Source organism: Poecilia reticulata, chromosome 12 (assembly GCF_904066995.2).
Source record: "Poecilia reticulata chromosome 12, P_reticulata-male-v2, whole genome shotgun sequence".
NCBI classification, from domain to species: Eukaryota; Metazoa; Chordata; class Actinopteri; order Cyprinodontiformes; family Poeciliidae; genus Poecilia; species Poecilia reticulata.
Window position 1 is genome coordinate 6,727,383 of NC_088841.1, and position 22,155 is coordinate 6,749,537.

At 37.5% G+C, this 22,155-nt stretch overlaps 1 protein-coding gene across 2 annotated transcripts in view; it reads right to left on the reverse strand.

Annotated features, from left to right (window-relative positions):
• LOC103473501 (netrin receptor UNC5D-like) overlaps nt 1-22,155 on the reverse strand; it is a 230,104-nt gene that overhangs the window by 82,783 nt on the left and 125,166 nt on the right. The gene's annotated exons all lie outside the window — the stretch shown is intronic.

Sequence of the window (22,155 nt, forward strand, 5' to 3'; positions counted from 1 at the left end):
ATGTGACACTGTCATAAATATGACATAACACTTGTTATGAACTTGAAGACGTCTGTATGACTGTGGTCATGAAGTGTCATTGGGTAAATAATGACATTTCTAATGCAAAGTTGCTTATAGTTGCATTAAAAGTCCATTAAAAGTACAACTTTGTATTTGGTACATTTATACACTTTGATGCAAAGTTGGTACTTTTAATTGACTTTTAATGCAACTATTAAAAAAAACTTTGTATTAAAAATGTCATTATTTACCCGATGATACTTCATGACAACAGTCATAGACATTCACAGACTCATTCATGTTCATGACAGATGTTATGTCATATTTATGATAGTGTCATGTCAGTCTTATGCACACCCCTTCAAATACAGTGTTTCCGAAAACACTTGTAGATCGTTGACAAAACACCTCAGTAAATCTAGGAGACCTGTAGTAGTAGCTTTGTGGTAAGGCCTGGACAGAATCTGGAAAAACAAACTATGGGTGGACAGACATAAATGAAACAGGCTCTTCCACATTTGCCCTGATCAAACTGCATTCCAATGGTCCGTGAGATGATGGAAAATGCAGGCCAGACTTTGGGCTCTTTCACACCAGGATGGTTCAGTAGACTTTGCCCTATTGGGCGGAAAGTGTCAAAAACTTTCCAACCTTCTTCAGGTTCAGTTCACGTTTATGATGAACTCTTAAAATTGGAGTAAACCACCTGGATACAGCTTCAGCAGCTAGCTAGGAGCGCTATTATAAGAAGCTCCCTAGTAAGAGACCATGAAGGTGAGACAATGAGCTACACAACATGTTGAATGCAGGTAAAAGAGGCTGTGACGTGTTGCTATGGTGACGCCGTCACAGAACAAGGTACCAGAAAGATTTCAGAGTTTTGAGAACAAAACTATGTTTTTATGTCATTTGTCACTTCCTCCCTCGGGTTCACTTTCTTTCTTTCTGTTCACGGGATAGTTCTGCATTACACACTAACAGAGAACCGTTCCACGGTTCATCTGAATGCAAAGCACAACCTACATTTTCAGGTGGCCCAGATTTTGCTTGTTTTGGCTCCGGCAGAGATTGGATATGCTTTCACACCTTCCCAAACAAAGCAGGATATCTGAGGAAAGCAACTCTATACTGTTGAAAGTGACAAATTTGGAATGAGGGAAAAGATGTAGAGATTTGGTGTAGACAGTATTTAAATTCATACGCAAAATGAAAATAAAATTCCATATTATACACATATTATGCAATAAAAGAAAACATGTCAAGTGAGTAAGCAAAGATGTCGGTATAATATCAAATGGTGTACAGTTTTTTGTTGAACAGAGATTAGATTTCAGCTACATGGTTGCTAATGAATCACAGTCCAACCAGAATGAGAACTTTTTAAAACCTTATAATTTATTTTTATACCTTGATGAAATGTCTGTTTTTAACACTGCTCATGCACTTTTATGTTGTGCTGTATGCTTCAAATGCCTGGCTGCAAAACAAATTTCCCCCTTGGGGGACAATGAAGGAACTGAACTGCACTGAAATGCATAAAGAAAAACAAACATGAAGACAAAAAAATAAATAAATCACAAAACAAATAACACAAAAACAGAAATTTCAAATACAACTTCTTCTGTACCGTTCTTGGTCTGCAGATTAAATTCTGCTGTTTTATGATAACTTCTATAATTGCACAATCACAATGTTTCACTCTCTCCTTTCCCTGTCAACGTCCAGGAAGCACACATCAACAAACGTCAGGCCACATTATGATCAACGTCAAATTTCAACATGCAGCTTTCAATTTCCAGACACCGCTGTGCGAGTCTGATGCCACACTGATGGATGGATTTTCTTCTATGTTATTTATATACAGATTGATTCTGTAACATTAGTGATGAAAATGATAACTTCTGTTGCAAAGATAGCTGGAATGTTCAAATTTAAGTGAGGATTTTCAAAACAAATATTCTTCAGTCACCATTAAGAAGCAAGAACTTTATTATGTAAGATATCATAGTTCATATGAGCACTTTAAATATGATTTTTGTAATTTCAAAAACTGCTTTACCACATGTTCTCTTCAACATGTGATCAGTGGAGCACAGCCCTGACTCTACCCACCAGAAATCTCCAAAACATGGTGAATATATAAGGTCATGAGACTAAAAAAACAAATGTCTCTTGTCTGACATGTTAAAGTCCATGTGAATATTTTTTGTTAAGCTTTCAAAAAGCATTGAAGTAGTCAATATTTACTTTTAAGAAAATATGGATCTTTAAATATTGATTATTATTTGCTGTCTTAAAACTTGAACATCATTCTTTGTATTATTATATATTAACAGTGAGATCAGCCATGGTAATCGGATAGCAATGTAGTTATTTGCAGATAGTTGATACTTTTGGTTCTACTGACTCTACAGGACACAATTATGGATTTTACAATCCAATTTTATAAATTGGAAGTTGTGTGATGTCAATGTTCCTCTTCAGTGTATGCAGATTTACGGGAGTAATAATGTATGCTTTAATATATGGATGCATTTTAAAATGGTTGAGCAATGGAAACCAACAGTTTTGTGACAAAACTAAGAAAGCCAACTGCAACTTCTGTAGAGGAGTCGGTTTGGATGATGTGATGCCCTTCACAAGCTTTTCTAAGATTGTTTACATCTGGATTTACAGCAGCTGGCTCTTCTCATGCAGAATTATGATGATGATCATGATAAATAATGACATGAAAGATGCATAAAATGAGACATGACTTTTCTGACTGCAGATTCCTGGAAAACTATAAAACTGTACACAGAAATGTTTTAGTTTAATGCAAACCCCAATAATTCCCTAGGACATAGTTTGAGTTTATGAAAGTGGATAGTTTATGAATCCTAGCATAGCAGACCAGCTATATAGTTTTTTCTTTGAAAAAGAAAAAGGTTACACAATGGTTTGTGTTTTCTCTCAATGAGATTTTAATTTTTGATAGTGAAATTAAAGACATCATGAGTACAAACGCGTTGGTACCAGAGTCACTTCTGGGTCAAAATAAAATGACACAAAGAGAACAAAGAGGGCTGAAGAAAGGTTCCTGCTGTCTGAAGGTAAACAATGGAGCAAAACCCAAAGAACAGCTCGACTCCCAGATTCCTTCGCTTTTTGGTGGAGATCAAAGAACCCCGGCCTTTCTTTTTTTCCAAGCAACCCAAAAGGACAGTCAGTGACAGCGTGCTGGAGCGATGATCCAACAGCTGCTCGGCCCTGCTGCTGTTAATGGACACTTTTCTGCATTCAAGAATGAAAACATCGATTCGGCTCCCGCCACAAGTTTCTCCCTCGTCGCTTGTTTATTTTCTTCCACCTCTTTTCCTCTCCTGCCTTCCCTTTAGGCTCATTACAGCGGCTCATGACGGAGCGCCGCAAAGCCTTGACAGCAAACCTCGAGGTGGAGTAGGTTCCACTTGCTCATTCAATCATGTCTTTTCATGTGTCTCTATAAAAGAGTCCAAAAAAAAGAGACGTAGAGAGGCTGATGTTCACTTATCATCTTATGCTACTCTGTCTCTTTTCCCTTTGCCTCTCCCCGTTGTGTCTCCCTCCCAGCTCTGGCCCATTGTTTTTTCTTTTGTTTTTTGCCTTGGCTCACTTGATGAAGAGGCCCTGAGAGAGCCGAGCGTTGCCAGCTACAAGTGGCTTGATCCAATCCTCTGTCTTGGTCCGGCCCAGCTCGGTCATGTCTGTCTCTTCGCCGCGTTTAACTCCACAGCAGAGGAGTGGGATTGTGTTTGTCTGAGGGATCCTCTCGAGGCGGCTGTACACATAACGGGTGACACGGCGTGGGCAGCCGGGTTGAAGCGGATGGATGTAGCTTTTGGAGAGGGTCTGTCCGATGTGAACCCAGCTTTAGGAAAATGTTTGTGTGATGTGACACTGTGCTGTGCTGTGTGTGTGTGTGTGAGAGAGCATTGGCCGGGGGCCAGACACAGACGAGCCCTCCTAGACAAGCGTAGCATGCTCCCAGCAACATCATCAGTCTGGTCCCAGCTGTGTTTATCATGCTAAATCCCAGCACCGAAGAAGGCACGGCGCTCCACGCATAAAAAAAAATAAAAATAAAAATCATGATAATTCAACCACTAAACTGCTACAAGTTCTCATCCGAGGCTTTCTCCTCAGCTGGCTTGTTTATGTTTTTCTAAAAGCGGCATGTTTGCCTATTAGGGCGTACTTGTGCATATGCAAGTAGCTTTTACTCAGTGGGCCACTTAATTTATTTCATTTCCATTTCTCTAACTAACAGTTTGTGACACGGAGCCCTCGGGGGCATCTCAATTCTCCCCGACTGGTTTTCACCTCTCTCTTCTCCCCTCTGCGCTGCGAGTTCAAGCAGAGTTGATGATATCTCGCAGAGTTCGAGGATCAGAATACACATGGTTTGACGGGCCATCAACAGGAATAGACATCCACACTTCCTCTACCCACCCTGCATTCACACGCTTACCTCCATCACTATCTCCTTATCTCTAAAATCTACTGGAGCTCGATCTCTTCCCCCCGTCTCGAGACGACCGGCGTGGTATCGTTTTCAGCCTCTCTTTCACTCCTCCATCAACTTCTGTTTCCTACGTCCTCTTTCTCCTATTATTCCCTCTTTCTCTTATCTCTCCATCAGGGTATCAACCTTGCAGCCGGAGCCTAAAGGCACAGATATCCCCTCTGTTCCACCACCCTTCCTCTCTTCTTTTCTCTCCGTCTGCCCTTTGATAATCTCTTGAGTTGTATCACTCATTTCCATCTTTTAGCCCTCTCGCAGCACTATCTCCTGGTGCGAGTCGCAGCGAGAAATACGCTGCCAGGATGTTTTTGTTTTTGTGGATCTTTTCGGAAGGCCTTCCAACAATCCAGAGCTAACTGATTGATTCAGTCTTTAAATACTTATCCCTGGGATAATTCGAAGGAGTGAGTTGTTTTCCTGAAGAGAGGGCTGAATCAGTATAGTGATAAGCCAATAGGATATCTGGCTCAGCCTCTTTCCAAAAGGCTTGGATAATTGCAAAAACCCACAGCTGTAGAAATGTAGCTGTACTGAATTTGAAGATGCCCTGAACAGCCCAGTAACAACCGTTTCTGCCAGAAAATGTACAAATTGACAGCATTTACTTATTTTGTTGTTGATATTTAAAAGCTATTCAATTTTCATGGCAACTAAATCACTTCACAATAAAACTACAGACAATTGCAGCAAGTTTCCCTGAAACCAAAACACATCTAATGTGTAACATGTACACCAGAAATGCCTACTGATACATATTTAACACATACCAAGAAACTTAGTCTTACCTCTATTTAGTAGGCGGAGGTATGTTCAGTTAAAGTTTTTTATAATACAGATTATTACAAAAATAGATTCAAGTAATAATGAGTCAGCACAGGGTGAAAACACTGGAGATAATCATATCGTTTTAGAAAGAATCCACTTTATTCTGCTTCAGCATATGGCTGCTAACGTGAAACAACACAAATTTTACCTGAGTGCTGGAAGGCACATGTCTACCTATGGATTTGCTTAAGAGTGTGCATACGACTGAAGTACAATAAAATATTTGTCATTGGCATTTTATGCTGACTCACTCTTACATAACAATGCTCCGTTAACAAGGGGCTCCTTAAATGATTTTTTTTTCTTTCATTTGAAAAGGAGGAAAGCACTTTTATTCCCAAATATTTCTCACAAAAGGCCAAGATAAACAGACATTGTTAAATATGTAAATGTTTTTCATATAGCAGCAGTGATGCTATGAAGAAATGTTGTCTTGATGACTGCATATTGCTTTGCGTGCTGATTTGATTTTCCTGGTCGTTATAAATGATACCTTGGGGACAAATATGAAGATAGTATCAATTTCGTCTTTTTTTTTTAAAGCTCAGAGGATTACATTTCTTTTTTTAATACAGTATATTTCAGTCGTCCCTCTGCTCTCTCTCTCTCAGAATCTCTGATCAGAATCAGCTTTTTTGGACAAGCTTGAGCACAGAAACAAGAAATTTGACTTTGGTTCCACTGTGTCTCTGGTGGATCATTTCTGCAATTAGAGCCCTGTAGCACCGGCATGAAGGTAAAAGTCTAAGCAGTTTGTGTTCAGAATGTTATGGTCTGTTTTCTGTTTTCTAAACCTGTGCAGATCTCACTGCAACACATAACAAATGTAGGATATTTAGCAACATAAGATAAATAGTGGTGCAGAATTGCCTTTCTCTGAATGTGACACTGCATCATGGACAGTGATCACCAGCTAAACCAGCCTGAGTCATTCAGCAGCATGACTGTCATCACTCTGAAACACCATATTTATTGCAAAAAAAATACCCAAGTGGCAACGTGTAACGGCACAATGATCACATAATCTCACTCTATGCCATGTAGACATTCATTTTGTGGTCATGAAAATGTACCAGCCATCAACCTCACCTCTAGCTGTTTTTCAGATTCTAAAAAAATATTTATATTTAATAAGTTCCAGTACTTGATACTTAATTTTGAAAACAAAAAATGAAAGTAACATAAGTAACATGATGCTATAAAAATTTGTGCATCAAAAATGATAGCAGCGTCGGTAAGATTACATTCATGGTATAAGAGAGAGACGTGTGTTGCTGCAAAAGCCTCATTAGGATTTGAGTGGGTGGTAAGAGTATTGCTGGTGGTAGCCTGGCAGCCTTTAGTAAAGTTGAGAGGAAATTTTAGAATTAACTATTCAGGAGATAATTAATTAACTACAATGTAAAGCTAACAGGCTGAACAAGTCAAAAAGATGCAGAATTAGGTTTGCCTCAAACAGATATTACTAAAAAGAACATTTTAACAATCATACTTAACTTGAAGGTGGGAATAATGTCAAACTCAACGAACCCAGGTTCTGGTTGAAGACTGGAAACTAGCAGTTCAAGCTAACAACAATATGTCTGCACTTTATGCAAAATAAATAGAGGTAGTGTAGTGCTATATGTGCAAGAGACTCAATTTGTCCAACTATCACCTGTAAATGTACCATTTAAGGTCAGGGCTGTTATATTATTTACCAGGATGAAACTTGGCTCATATGATTAGTAGCACTATATCAGGATAACATAGCGACATTATTTTGTTTTTGTTTTGTTGTTTTGTGGAAGCAAACCAACACATTTGTCCTAGACTGACCATCTTCCTTCGCAAATGCAATTGTGCAAACTCTTTTTCTACGAGTGCCCATCAGATCTGTTTCACAAAAATTAGATTTCCAACTTCAAATTGTGGAAGCTCAAATCTTAATGGCTTTAGGTTGAGCACATCAGGATACAGCAGCTTCTGACTTCCTGCTGCTGCAGCACCTCATTCACCTGATTCCTCCGAGATTCAGATAATAGTCCAAACTAAGCTACTATAGGCTCTAAGGATAGATCAAGGCTGATTCTACTTAAAACTCTTTTTTCCCCTCTCTCTCGCTCTTTCTCTCTCTGTCTCTGTCTATTACTCCACTTGTGGTGATATTTGTTCCAGCTATATTGGCTGAATTATCAGTAGAGACACTGGGGGCGGAGGTGGTCAGAGAGTCTGCTGCAGTACATCGAACTCTCTGGGGTAAATATTTGCACAATAAGAAGCGTATTTCTGTTTTAATAATAATCACTAAAATGTGTTCTCAAGCTGAGTTTGCAGGAAGGGTGCAGTATTTTAAAATGAATTTAAATGAGAGGGTGCTACAAGTTACTTTGTTTGCATGCAAGTATTTTCCAGAGCTCGAAGCGCCGGGCTTTCCACCTCTGTCCATAATTCATGTTACATTTCACATGAAGTCACTGGATACAGTTAACATTAAACAAGAAAGTTTAATTTAGGTTTATGTAGGAACCTGCATTACTGCCGGTCCTGATTTTTCAGAAGTTTTAAACTCCCTGCAAAGGCTCTTGCCGCTAGCAGTAATTTAGTGTATGCATTACAGAGTAACTCGTCCGAGACAGTTGTAAACACACCAAGAAAAACTGGAACAAGAATCATTAGGACAAAAACAGCAGTTTAAACTGAGCTAGACAATGGAAACAAATTACTATTTTACTTTGTCGTTAATAGAATTCATAAAACACAAATTATGTTTTAGCTTTAATGTTGTTTCTTGGCCACAAGTCTCACAGAACTCTACATTAAAACACGGAAGGCTGATTTCTTTTTTGTTTTAAAAACTGCGACTTGAGAACTGCAGCACTTAGCACTTATCAAAGTGCAATACAGTGTTTACAGCAATAAACCTTTTTTTTAAACCTCTTAAGCAAATAGAAATCTGGAAAGTTTGCCTTGCATCGGTAATCAGCCCACAGTTCAAAAAGTCAATGCTTTCTTTGGCTGCACTTACATCTGAAAGACTTTTGATGTGTGGCTCAATTATCTTTGACCATCAACAGACTAAAACTTTTGCCTATTATTCTACTTTTCAAAATAGCCTAAGCTTGATGTGGCAAAATGTAAAAAAAAAAAATCTAGGGGCTGTAATAAAACACCTAAATTGAAAGTATTTATATCATATTAGCATTATGCTGCTTTCTGTGAAAATAAATTTAAAAGAAAAACATGTCACAAAAATCTGTTCATAGAAAACTAAATTTGTTCTCTGATAGACTGATGATGGATGGACTGACAGTGTGTACTCTGTGTCTGGAGACAGGTACTGCATAGACGGGTGTGTTTAAATAAAGGATGAATGGATAAAAAACCTGCTAACATAAGAGACATGGAGGCGTTGCTAACAGCTAATCATGAATTGAGCAATACAAAACATTTTCTTCAGGATTGAATTTGCAACTTGGAAACTAACATTGTTTTTAGTTTAACAGAATATCTCATATTTTGTTGTTTTTCCATTCCCAGCAAAACTAATTAAAGCAGTTTAAGAAGAAGTCTTTATGTTCAGCTAGCATGTTTAGCTAATGTCAAAGTAAAGTTTCAAGAGAACATCTCAGGACTATCGCAGTTTCTGTACCAGTGTGATGCAATATTTTGGTTGATTCTGGTCAAATCTAAAAAAATAAAATAAAATACATGCCGGATAAATTTGCATTTAATCAAACTCGGTCTAAAATGTTAAGTATTGATCAACTCCACTGTGAAAAGAAACGCACCGTGTTCATATTGACGTCCAAACAGGAATGAGCGGCTGCAGAGTAACTACAGACTTTTTCCCACGCATAAGGGAACTAAATTAAATCTGACATTATGTCAGTTCAGGAGACATACTGTTGACTCACATCACACCAAGACCTCACGCTGAAAAATCCGCACAATTAGAGGTTCCAACTGTTCTTCATTTTGTTCCTCCATTTTTCAATTATTGTTTCTATTTAAAATAATAATAATAATGATGAAGAGTTAGCAGTGGGTGAATTTACTAATTCTTTAGCCTGTTTTTATTAAGCAAAAAGTCATATCTGTTTCTGAATTATCGTACAGCAAAACTGGCGGTGCAGTTTTGTTGCACAAATATTTCAGTGATCCAAACTAAACAAATTTCAGCACTAGACAGCAGCAGTATGACAAGAATTGATACATTTACACAGAAACTACAGTAACAGTCATAAATTAGAATATACATTTTGATGAGTCTTGTCAGATGGGTTTAAAAAAACAATTTAAGCAGGTATTAAAAAGACTGAATTGTTTTTCTCTATTGTGATATTCCAGTTTTAAATGTTACCCGAAAGCGGAAAATCATCATAACTAACTGTAATAAAGGCTTAAATACATCAATCTTTGTGTTATTATCCTACATTATGTATTTTCCATAGTGCATTGAGATGCTGAAATTTTCAACAATATTCTAATATGGCTATGTGTAACTGGGTCTATATTAATAGTTGTATATTTCCACAAAATGTGTTCTTTCATGTATTTGTCTGCTTCTACTTGACTGTTGTTGTGTTCCTCTGTGTCTACTATAAGGGGTTTGGTCCTCCAACTCCGCCTTATTTTCTTCTTCTTTTGTTCAGGGTCCTCCAGGACATAGACATGATATGTCTATGCTCCAGGACTATTATAAATATTAAGTTATTAATTTCCTCTGCCCTTTTGTAATTCGTTCCACTGGGGAGAGGCAAGTTTTATAATCTATTGTAATCCTTTCATTTATATTGTTCAAATGTTTATTTTTCCTTCTGTATTAATGGTAAGTGTTTGGATATTTTTATTTGAGTTGCTATTACACCTTTATATAATTTGATGCATGCTAACTATTATTTTGTATAGATCGGGTTGGAGAACTGGAGCACATGCTAGGTGCTAATACTAATATCTCCCGATTGACAGGTACGTTAGCGGCCCTTTTGTTATTCGTTACACTGGGGCAGTGGCGCAACTACACATTATTCAGGTGGATGCGAAAACATAGATCGGCCTATATTTTTTATTCCATCTGTCTATTTCCATCTTTTTTTGTTTAGTTCACAACATGGAGTTTATTTTATGTCTCCATTTCGCTCTTCTTTTATTAAAAACCTTAATTTATCCAGGTGGGTCGATTCAAAACCAATTGCCAAACAATACGATAAAGACCTATCGTATTGGCTGAGATTTGGACGTTTGTGCTTCCTCCAATGACATATTCATGTCCTAAAACTGCACCTGTGAGTTGTTTTCACTTCACAATTATGAAAACTCCAATCTGTAAAGAAAAAAAACAACAGTTTTTCAACTTTAAAAGACCTAAATGGACAGATAAATTCAGAACAAAAATAAAACACAACGGCAGTGTAGAGACATTTAGATGATTCAAATAAATCTTTGCTATATGATAGAAGAAGTGACGTAAGTTTAGCTCGCCATGTTCGATAATCTGCCTTTAAATGTCACACCATCTGCCTGTGGTAACTGGTTGATGCTCATTATTTTCCCGTCAATAAACTCACACTTCATTCAGACAGCGTTGTTGTCTTTGCAAAACAAACTCCTGGCTCTGCTCTTATTGAGCCGTTTTAAAATGCCACACTGGTCGTCACATTAGTTTAAAAAGATGGGAGTAGTAATGAGAGTTTCTGGGAAAGTTGAATGTTTTCATCACGGCCCACTGACATGCAGCTTAGTTTAGATCTTCACTTTTTAATTACACAGGTAATACCTTTTTGCATTATTTTACAATATCTGATTTATACAAAGGTCATTCACGCATATAATGTGAAATGCGGGCACATGATTTAGTCCAGCGGTGGGGAATAAATAATAATAATAATAAAGAAAATCTAACCATTGGTGTTTGTGTGTGTGTCTGTGTGTGTGTGTGTGTTTAACATCTAGCTAACTTGAGATCTGTTGAGCTTTAGGTGGATTGAGTGGCTTAGCGTAGCAGGGCTGTGAGGTGGTGAAACAGTTAACAGGACTAAAACAGATCCACATCAACTTAGATCAATGGGGTTTTCCCAACCTGCAGGCGAACAGCTACCCTTTATGCACCGAAACTGGCAACTTTTCTTTTTTTGTAGGCTTAAACTTTCTCATTTGGGTTTTTTTTTCAATCCAAAAAAGGTGGAATAGATCATTTTCTCAAAAATCAAAACATTTCTGAAAGCCAGTTAAAACTGCTCCATAAAAAGTTTTAGAAACTATTTGGCTTTAGTGTCGATCTGGTGGAAACACGGGAATCAGAGGTAGGATTACCCGTAGCTCCCTATCTTTTATCCATAAAGATTACACTTGCCTCAATGGACAATGGACTTCCTGTGTGTGCTTTTTGGGCAGTTTACCCCTTTAGAGTTGTGTAACTTTAAACATTTGATACCTGACTTTAAGAGGCACATAACAGAACCATCAGCCACAGGATATTTCATGCCACTTAAGCCTCGGTTCATACCCACCAAAGGTACATTTTGTACTGTGGTTAGAGTTATTTGGGGTTAATTGCAGAGCCTATTCTGTCATATTTCACAAGAATCAAATGGACCAGGAATGCCTCTTTTTCCACTGAGCGGTACGACATGGGTCGATGCAGTTCGGTATGCTATTTTGTGGTCGAGTGTTTTAAGGAGTGTAAGCATTACCAGTTAGCCTCTCGAAGGCCGGCGGGGTTAAACCCAAATAGCTAATGTAGTGTCATACTAGTGGATCAAGAAACGTGACGCGCTAGTATGCCTCGTTGTGGTCGTAATAAATGTAGTTTTTCTCTCCCCAGTAAACAAACTGTTTTGTGTGACGACAGTAGCTCCTCCATCACCGTAGCATACCACCGTCCCATGATCCTACAGTTCAAGGGAACTCAGGAAAGTTATGGTAAGAGTTGGTTGTATGGGAGACATTTTACAACTCAAACAAAAAAATATACCGAAGCGCATTGACCCTCAGCGGAACATGGATGCCATAATATAATATGCAGTACATACATTCGTCCATTGTCTATACTTGCTTATTCTTGTAAGGCTGGATGACACCAGTTCAGTTCAGCTAACATAAAAATTATTTTGTAATGTGGGGGAAAGCTGGAGTACCTGGAGAGAATCTCACACATGCACAGAGAGAACATGCAAACTCCATGCAAAAAGACTCCCTTCTGATATTTAAGATAAAGGGAATTTTTTTGCAAGGCTTCAGCGACAAAAACCATCCCAAATGCAGCTCATTGTCTAGTTTTATTATTCAAGAAAATACTTAACTTTAAGGAAAGATAAGCTGGCACACAGTTGTTTATTTATAGATATGAAATGGACGAAGGAAAGAATAAAGTGCCAATGCAACATAGCCTCTGAACTGTTTCCTCCTCCTTTGACTAACAGAAAGTTATTTAAGTTCGGGACATTTTAAAAGTGAACTGGCTGAGAACTCCGCTTTGCTACGGTACTTTGCTTTATGGGTGATGACACTAATTTGGATATGTTTGCTGTAGGTTATTCAAACTCAACACTTATACTAGCAAGAAGTGGTGCGAGTGGAGTTACATGTACTGCAGCGTGCTGCTTTAAATAGATACGGTTTACATGGTATCAGTTACCATGTTATGGTTATGGTGCTTTTTAATATAGAGCAGAAAAAAACACAATCAAATCCTCAGTTTTAGCAACATTTTTATTGTCTTATTGAGAGCAAAACCAATATGCTGAAGGCAGTCAAGCAGCGATTCAGAAACATTCAAACAATAAAAGTGTCACTTCCTTGTATTGCAAAACAGTAAACAATAGTCAGATTGTTTTTCCTTTGTGGAAGTGTGTGGCTTTGATTCGATTGTCCAGTTATTTTTATTTTTACTATTATTACTTATATTTAGTGTGTATTTGTGTATTTTCATTTCCCTGTTACCGTGATGTTGATACGCAGATATTCTCTGGGAGGAACAAGTCAGGGAAGAATGAGATTAGTGTATTCAAAAACTGACTTTTTTAAAAATAATTTTGTCTGTTATTATTGGTCATTGGCATCAGTCATCGCATTTAATGCCAGGCTGTGTAATCATTTCATCAAATTGCAACTTTCTTTGCCAGACATTTGGCTAAGCCATGAAGTTGAGCTGTCAAGAGATAACCATCCGGTGACAAGTTAGATGAGGTGGTGAGTAGCCGAGCTGATGACTATGTAATGAAATCACACAGAGAATCACACAGGAAATTTATGGGGACCGACTTCTCAGTGGAACTGAGGTACTTAAACAACTTAGCGGAGTCAAAGTCAAAGAAAGGATGAGAATCCACCCTGAGATCCTGAAGGCTGTGCAACACTGGCAGGAGTTCGGGGGCACTTGCAAATCTTTTTGAAGATCCCTCATTTTTAAAAATTTCTAATCCATATTTTAAGGTTGGATTAGGAGCAAACTGCATCCCCCTGGAAGACATTATGCTAGTGAGGCCTGGAAGATCTTAGGATTTCTGCAACCTATTTCATACTCATGCTTATCTAATGCATTGAGACCAACGTTTACTTTTTGAAGTAAAAGTTCAAAAAGTAAAATTTAAGGATTGACATTTTGAAAATGATCAGATGCAATGACTGCATGATGTTAATAAATCCAAATAAAAACAGTCTTTTTAAATGAAAAGTTAATGGGGTTATATTCATATTACATTTTTAGCTAGTTTACCAAAGATCTAACCAATGGTACACTATATCATGAAACGAATTACATGGCAATCGTATTCAGTCAGCTAGCTTTCTGCTGAGCGCAACATATTCCAGAGTCTATGCATGAAATACAGGAAGCACAAGTCAGGAGAAGACGGTATCATCAGCCTCTAACTTTGCCGCAGTGATTGCTTTGTCAGAAGTGGTGCGAGTCAAGTTACATGCACTGCAGCGTGCTGCTTTAAATAGATATGTTTTATACAGAACAAGTTGTTGAGAGCATGAGGTTTACTTTGAATTTGTTTTTTTCAACTAAGGTAGATTCTATCCGTCCATCTATTCATTGTCCACCGGACTTGGTGTTTACCTGCTGCAGACATTGGCATAGAAGTGGCGTATACCTTAGACTGGTCACCATTCCAGCACAGCGCAAGGTCAGTTTCCATTTACATTGAAATGATTTGGAGACCAAAAGCTTTTGCAATCTAAAAAAATGTCAAAAGACAACATGTTTCTTAAAATCCGACAGATTTTAAGGAATCAAGAGTCACACCATGTTGACACTTCCAGTTCATTCAAAGCTGAGGCATAGGGATTAAGTCACCGCAGATTATTTTACAGGTGTGAAACATTTTATTAATCTGCAACACATATTATGCGGGCTGAAAAACATTATGTAAACAATCAATGCCGGCTTTGCAGTGGATCTAAAAAAAGTGTAAAATACGTGATATAATGAGATCGTGATGAGTCCCTGAACAAAAGCGTGTGCACACTTATGAAACGATTTATGCGATTAAGCATTTCTCCTGTTTTAGTGGAATTGTGCAGAATATTTCACACTAAACATGGAAGAAGTGTAGAAACGAGTTACCACTGTTTCACATGTTTACGTAGCAGAAACCTGCAGTGTACATCCTTTATGTCCACTATTTACTCTGTATTTCAACATCAGATGGTCATATATATCCTTTTCACAACATGTCTTTTTATTTTTCTCACTGAGTTCTGAAACGGGGAAAAAAACCTACACAACACATAATGGTAAAGCTCCATATGTCTCCCTTGCAGCCTTTGGATATCCATGGTTTTTGTCCTCTGCCTTAAACCCTCTGGTCAAACAGTGTTAAGGCATCTGTTGTTTTGTCTGTCTCCATTTAATTCACAGGTTGCTGCTTTAATAACTACAGCCCCCTGTTCACTCCAGAACCCTGGGGCCATTCCACCAACTGAGCCACACTATAATAGCTTGTACTGATCTATAGCTGCTCCACAGCCTAATACAGACGAAGCTGGATGAGGAACAAGTTGTGTTTCAGTGGACAAAGGGTGTTTATTTTCACACCAGAGGCTCATAATGCTCTGCAAGTTGACACAGGTTGTGGAAAAAAAAAAAAAAAAACCCACCTCAGAAATACTCAATAATCCTCATTAAGGCCAAAAGCACGCTTCAGTGGCCATGAGATACTTTGGCATCCGGGCTAAAATTCAGATTTAAAGAGATATTTCTGCCAAAATGTAATGAGAAGAAAAATGTAAAAGGGATTGAGGTCAACAAAGAAAGGGTATATTAATGAATTGATTAAGACAACAAAGAAAAACACAAACTCTGCTTTCTCAGCCAGCATGATGTAGACATAAAATGAGTTTTGGGACTCCTTGAAGCTTACTGGGGACATTCTCCTGAGAATATCCAGCTGTACTTTCAGTTTTTTTTCTCTGCTGGCATTTAAAGGTTGCTTAACTAACCTGCTGGCAACTGGAGGCCTGCCCAAAATGAATATTTGGTTGTGTGAGGAATCCTGTGAAACTTTTATTTGCTTTTATAATGTGCATTTTTATTACTACTATGTTCTATGTATATTTTTAGGGAATTTATGTGCCATTTCCAAGCGATTAATTCATTTTACTTAGGTAAAAAATACTTCAACTACTGACAAACATAAACCTAGAATAGAAGCTACACTCATATTCATTTGCTGTGGCGCAGACACTCATTTTTACTTGTTCTTTGTGTTTTTTTTAATGATATACAAAGAAAGTTCTCTGATTTAAAGCCATTTTCTACTTGGAAAAGGAAGAGTGCTGTTTGAGTGTGCAGTAACATCCAAGTGTGGGCTGTCAAGGATTGGCCATCTCTAGTGTTCTTAAAAATCAAGTGATATTGGAATCAATGCGGGAACATTTCATTCTTTACAGAATCCTTTGAGGTATAATGCAGAAAGACTTTTCAGATATTCCTCTGTTACACCTCAAAACCACTTTGTGTTTATTTTGGAGCCCATGTCCGTGTGAAGTGATTTAATGAAGGAGAAAAAAATTAAAAATCACAGGATTTTTTTTCTTTTTACCCAATTAAAATGATATTCTTTAGTCATAATTCAAGTGGACAACAGCAGTGAAGTCCTTTCATACACTACTGTTGGAACAATTTCCTTTTTTTCTTGCAACTGATTTTAGATGACATTGTGAAACATTTGACTCCACTTTCTGTCATCAGCACAATATGTATACATATATCTAGCTAGCTAGCTAGCTAGCTAGCTAGCTAGTGAAATAGATGGATAACTAGATAGCTACATCGACTATTTACATATTGGTTACACTGGACTGTATTTTGGGGTAAAATATGGAACATAGCAGAAAGATCCTTATGAAAACCAATGTTGTAATGTGACCAAATATGAAACAGTTCAAGTTATTAATTCTGCATTAATGGATACATGTTTCAAAGAAACACGAGAGGTGTCGGGGACTTTCATGGTATGTAAAAGATGTGTGTATGCAAACATGAGAACAGGATTAAGAAGGACATATTTCTTGACCACTTTTTAAGTAAACAATGTAATTTTTATTGAGCATAAAATGGTTTGTCTCCAATGTAAAAGACTAGGTGCAATAAATTGCAAAGAAACTGGTATGGTTAGCTTGATTTTCATCCATCTTTTAACAATTTGACTATATACCCTCATCTAATTGTTGTATTTTGTATACATTTATCGCAACAGCATCGTTTATTTTCAGTTTTTCACACCATATTTCGTGCTGCTACGTTTGGTTTGTTACGGCTCTCGAAAAAGAGCAATAATGTGAGCCTGCATCCTGTTAGCAGGCCAGAACCTGCTCCTTCAGGCCCATCATAAAGAAGCACCAACAGCCAGAAAAAAGGGGCCGAAACACAACACATCAGTGAGCTGTTGAACCGATCACAGTCATGGTCACGGTCAAAATTTGCTGACAGGTATTGTCTCAATAAATCCTGGATTTTTTTTTTTTTGCTCGTGTCTTTCTGGTTCTAGAGCCGAGTTAGGACACATCTCTTAAATGGACTAGTCGAATAGCTGCTCATGTAGTGATGTTAGTCAGTTTTAATATGGAAATGCTAATTTAATTTCACTAACTCAACAACCAGCAACATATATTTTAAAAGAATATCCAAAGATAAAGAGCTGAAAAATGAAATCTTTGAGCTTCATATTCATAAATACAATGGCACATACAGTCTCAAACGATTTCTCAAACTCTTCCACTGCTTTCGCACTGTTTACATAACAGAGACAATGAGCTAATAAAGAACCACTTACATTAAAGCTGAGCAAGATCAAAGAACGCTTTATGTAACAGGATGAGGAGGAAGTTATGTAGGTCAAGACGACCGTCAACAAGTAGCGATAATCATGTTAACAAAATCAAGACAAAATGTAGTATTTCATTAGCTTAATATAAAATAGATCAAACACAACATTACATTCTTGGCGTGGTATATTCACAACCAATATTTGGGGTTGTCTTGAAATAAGAATTAAAGATGTTTCATCATTATCACATTGTGGTGGATAGCATTTCATTGTTATTTTCTTTCCTCTAAATTACATTAGAGTTGTGTTTTTTTATTCATATTGCTGTATCTCACTCTGATTCACTGGGAGTAGACAGACTAGCAGTGTAAAGGATAAGGAGGGACTGACAGACGGAGTTTGATGTCGGGTCTTTTATAATATGAAACAGCCAGACTCTGAGAGACAGGCTCCCTCCCTAGTGTCTGGGGGTAGTTTCTATGTGAGATCTCGAGCTTTGAATCAACTCGCTCCTTCATGCATCTAAAGATAGTCGAGACTTCTGGAGAGGTCCTGGCAAATAATTTCAAAAAATAAAATATTGAAAGAACAGCTGTTTTTTTTTTTTCTCCCCCTTCCTCTTAGCACTCGGTACTTTCTGTTCTAGTCCGCCTCTCCTTTTGAAGAAGCTCTGATCTTATTTACTTGCAATACAGGCTGGTTAGGGTTTCTGCTTTTATTTATTTTTTTTGTCTATTAATAATAAAAAAAACATATAGTATTAGAAAAAACCTATCAGCACCATATATTATTATTATTATTATTATTAGTAGTATTTTTGATAATAAAAAATACTGTGTTTATGATTGGTTATTTATTTAGTTATGTGATCACATCTTCCCACCTTAGTGTGAAATCCTCTGCCAAGATGAGTCGACAATTACTGTTTTTCAGCTGTACTATTGAACACTTTCTGAAAATGAAACGTTGTAATTCTGCTGTTAACTTCATCTTTTAGCAGGTTGGCATTTCAAAGGCATTTCTAAACATCCAGACAGTTTCAAACGGGATACAAGCTACTGTGTGAGGAGATAAAATGTTTATATGCACGATGATCTCCTACAGAGATTCAGAGTGCATATAGGGAAGACATAGTGAAAGCGAAGTATGGATGCGACATTGAGTTTCAGTTATTTCTTATCAAAATACACATTTTAATTGAGCTGCTTTAATCAAATCATAAAGGTAGAGCACTCGCCTCCACTGGTAAAATAAGTTACGACGCTACAGACTGCCTCTGCACAGAATGTAGGATTTAAATTCAAACTTTGCAAGAGCCGCCCCTCTTTAGCACTTTTTTACCCTTTCAGCTCATCTCAAAGTGACAGAAAACAGCCTTGAGCACTTGCTGGGAACAGCTCATGAACTTAATTTCTTTGACAGAATCTGATTTTTTTTTTTTTGCCAACACTCGCATGTACTAAGGACTGATAAAAAATACATTAATTTGAAATCTATCCTGCTCAATTCTCCTGCGTGCTGCGGCTAAAGGGATACATCCTGACAAAGTCCAGATCCCAGCAGAGCTTGTTAGGTTATGAGATACACTCCTGCACAGCCGCTTTCCCCTTCCTGCATCTCTCCCAGAGGAAACCGTATGAATGTCGACATGGAGCCAGATGGAAGTGAAGCTATGAAACAACACTAGAGGCAGTAAAACTGTGGAGGTCCATTGTTAAGTCTGGTGGGAGCTATTGCTCGGCACTGTGTTTTAAGTGAACCATTAACACTGTTGCACAAATAATGGCAGCAAAGGAATGGTGCAAAAAAACGGAGGTAATCCTGAGCGGACATCAAAACTGAAAACATAAATAAACGGGTGTCCAAAAGGCCTTGTAACGCCTCATGAAAGTATCCGTACTCCTTCAGCTTTTCCGCTTTTTGTTTTATCAAATCAATGTGCTTTAGTTTGTTGTAGTTCTATAGTTTAAACCTCAAATTGGGCGCAAAGAACAGTTTTCAAAATCGTTAGCAAAAACATGTGAAGTGTTGCATAGGTTCAGCTTCTTTTTCACCTTAAATTCATATATAAATTCAGTGCCGTAGTTGGTTTGAGAACACAAGACCAAGTTTAAAGTCTTATAAATCTTATAAACAATATTTTAAGCTTGTTCAATCAAATATCCTAAAATAGAAACAGCATTTTCTATTTTGAAAATGTCACAATAAAAGATTTTGCGGGACGATAAGTTTTTCCAGAAGTCATTGCAATAAATGATAATGTTGTTGTTTTGATACTGTTTAAGTGATATATTAGTAATGGATATGCGAATACAGTCTCTCAAAGATCAATAAACTTTCATTTCTACGGAACATTTAACATTGGAACCGGAAGACATTTTAAAAATCCCAAACAAATGAACAAAACAACCAAAGACAACGAATAAAATGAATACCAAAGTCTCTGAAAATAAAATGTCCCTTCAAAAAAGGGGCTGGTTGATTCCAATGAGTTAGACTGAAGCATTTTATCATCCAGACTTTGAAATAGTTGGAGAGGATAAAAAAATAAAATAAAAACAATCATGCAAATAGAAATGATCAAGCTTGTTTTAATTTATAACGCAATTAATTGAGCTATTGCTTATTACGACAGGCCTAGAACACAACCTGCCAATACATGGCAACTAACAACTAAATTCACAGGCTGGGCAATGAGAATATTGATCAGAAGAAAACAAGAGGCAACTCTGAAAAAAACAGGAAGTATCAGGTGAGGGAATCTGTAGACGGTAAAACTATCGGTTGTGAACTCCATAAATGTGCTTTTTAAGCAAGAGTGGCAAGAATAAAGCCTTATAGTTGAGAGTAAGCCACAATAAGCCGACTTCACAGTTTGCCACAAGCCATGTAGGGAGCACAGTAAACGGGTGGAAAAAAATGCTCTCTTCAGACTCAAGCTGAACATTTTTAGTAAAGCTACAAATCCAAACAAGAAGGATCTGGTGGCTAGCATAAAAAAAACATGTGGAGGCACAAAACTGGACAGTCTATCTCCATGGTGAAACATGGCGGTGGCAGCATCTTACTGTGAGAACAGAAGGATCAGATTTGAGTTTCACATTTCAGCAGGAAAACAACCTTAATCTCCTAAGACCAAAACTCTTATTTACCCTTTAATATTTGGGCTGATTGGGACCTTTTATTGCAAAAACAAATTGCCTTTTTACAAGATGTAGTTTCTGAGAGAAATCTTGTTTTTCAAAGCATCAACCGGGGCTGCCTACAAACACATGCAAGCCTTTTCAGATTTCCACTTGAATAAACAGAATAAACTCTTGACAACTGTGTACTACTTTCTGTCACAAAAAAATTACAAGAAAATATGTCAGATGTAATATGTGAAAATGTGAGAAAGTTCAAGTCATATAAATACCTTTGAAACTGACTGCATTCAGTATTCTCTTCATGTAAGCATACCAAAAGACCAAACAACAAACTACTGTCAAACTGGATTTTTTTATAAAAAAGGAACTGTACTGTAACTTATCTACCTTATCACATGGTAGATGTGATAAGGTAGATATCACATCCCAATAAGTGCATTGTTGGGAAATGTTTCTTTTTTTTTAGTTTGATGTGTAAACATGAGAGCTTTCTTTCACCCATCCCCCTCCCTGTTTGGGATGATGCAACAAAAACAGTCCAAGGACTCAAAGAGGAACCATTTTCCTTGTGGTTTTAATGGATTCACTTGAAGCTAAGACAACAACAACAGCAGCAGCAGTATTTCAGCAAGTTTCATCACTTACCGGAATCATATGGAGTTCAAAGTCTCATGCTAAAACTAAACAAGTTGGCTCAAACGTCACTTTAGTTTAGATGAATTGTGACACCTGGTGTGTTGGGAAAACTATTTCGTGAACAGATGGATGAATTGTCAGGAGACCACATCGGAAAAGGTTAATAACTGAAAATGCCAGCATCGTATATTTACAAAGGCGTGACTTTACATGAATGCCAGAACGTTACGATGTTATTACCAACGTTTGTTCCGCATGCCAAAATCCGTGTTCTCAGATTGGTTTTAGAGGAAAACAACACAAAAAAGGTGATACGATAAACTTCCACACCATTTCCTCCTAACCTTAGACAAAGCCCTGGGCTCATTCTTGGTCTTCTCCATACATTATTCATCAGTTCGGGTGCAAGGTAGAAACAGAAGAAAGAGGTAGAAATCAACACTCAAAGAGTCCTAATCTAAAATCCAAATAAAAAATCTGCTGAAAATTACAAAGCCCTTCTGGCTTCTTCTTCTTTTTTTTACTCCTTTTTGCAGGATTACAACCTGGAATTTGCATTCATTCAGTTAGCAGATGCTTTTATCTAAAGCGACTTGCAAGGAACTACATTCAAGCCTCAGCACTCCAAGTGCCTCTGGCATACACATTATTTGCTATTTAAAAAAAAGACAGTACAAGTGGAACAGGTACAGAAGTGCAAATGGAGAACAGGTTAGGTGGGCTTGAAAGTGCAGGCAATTGCTGA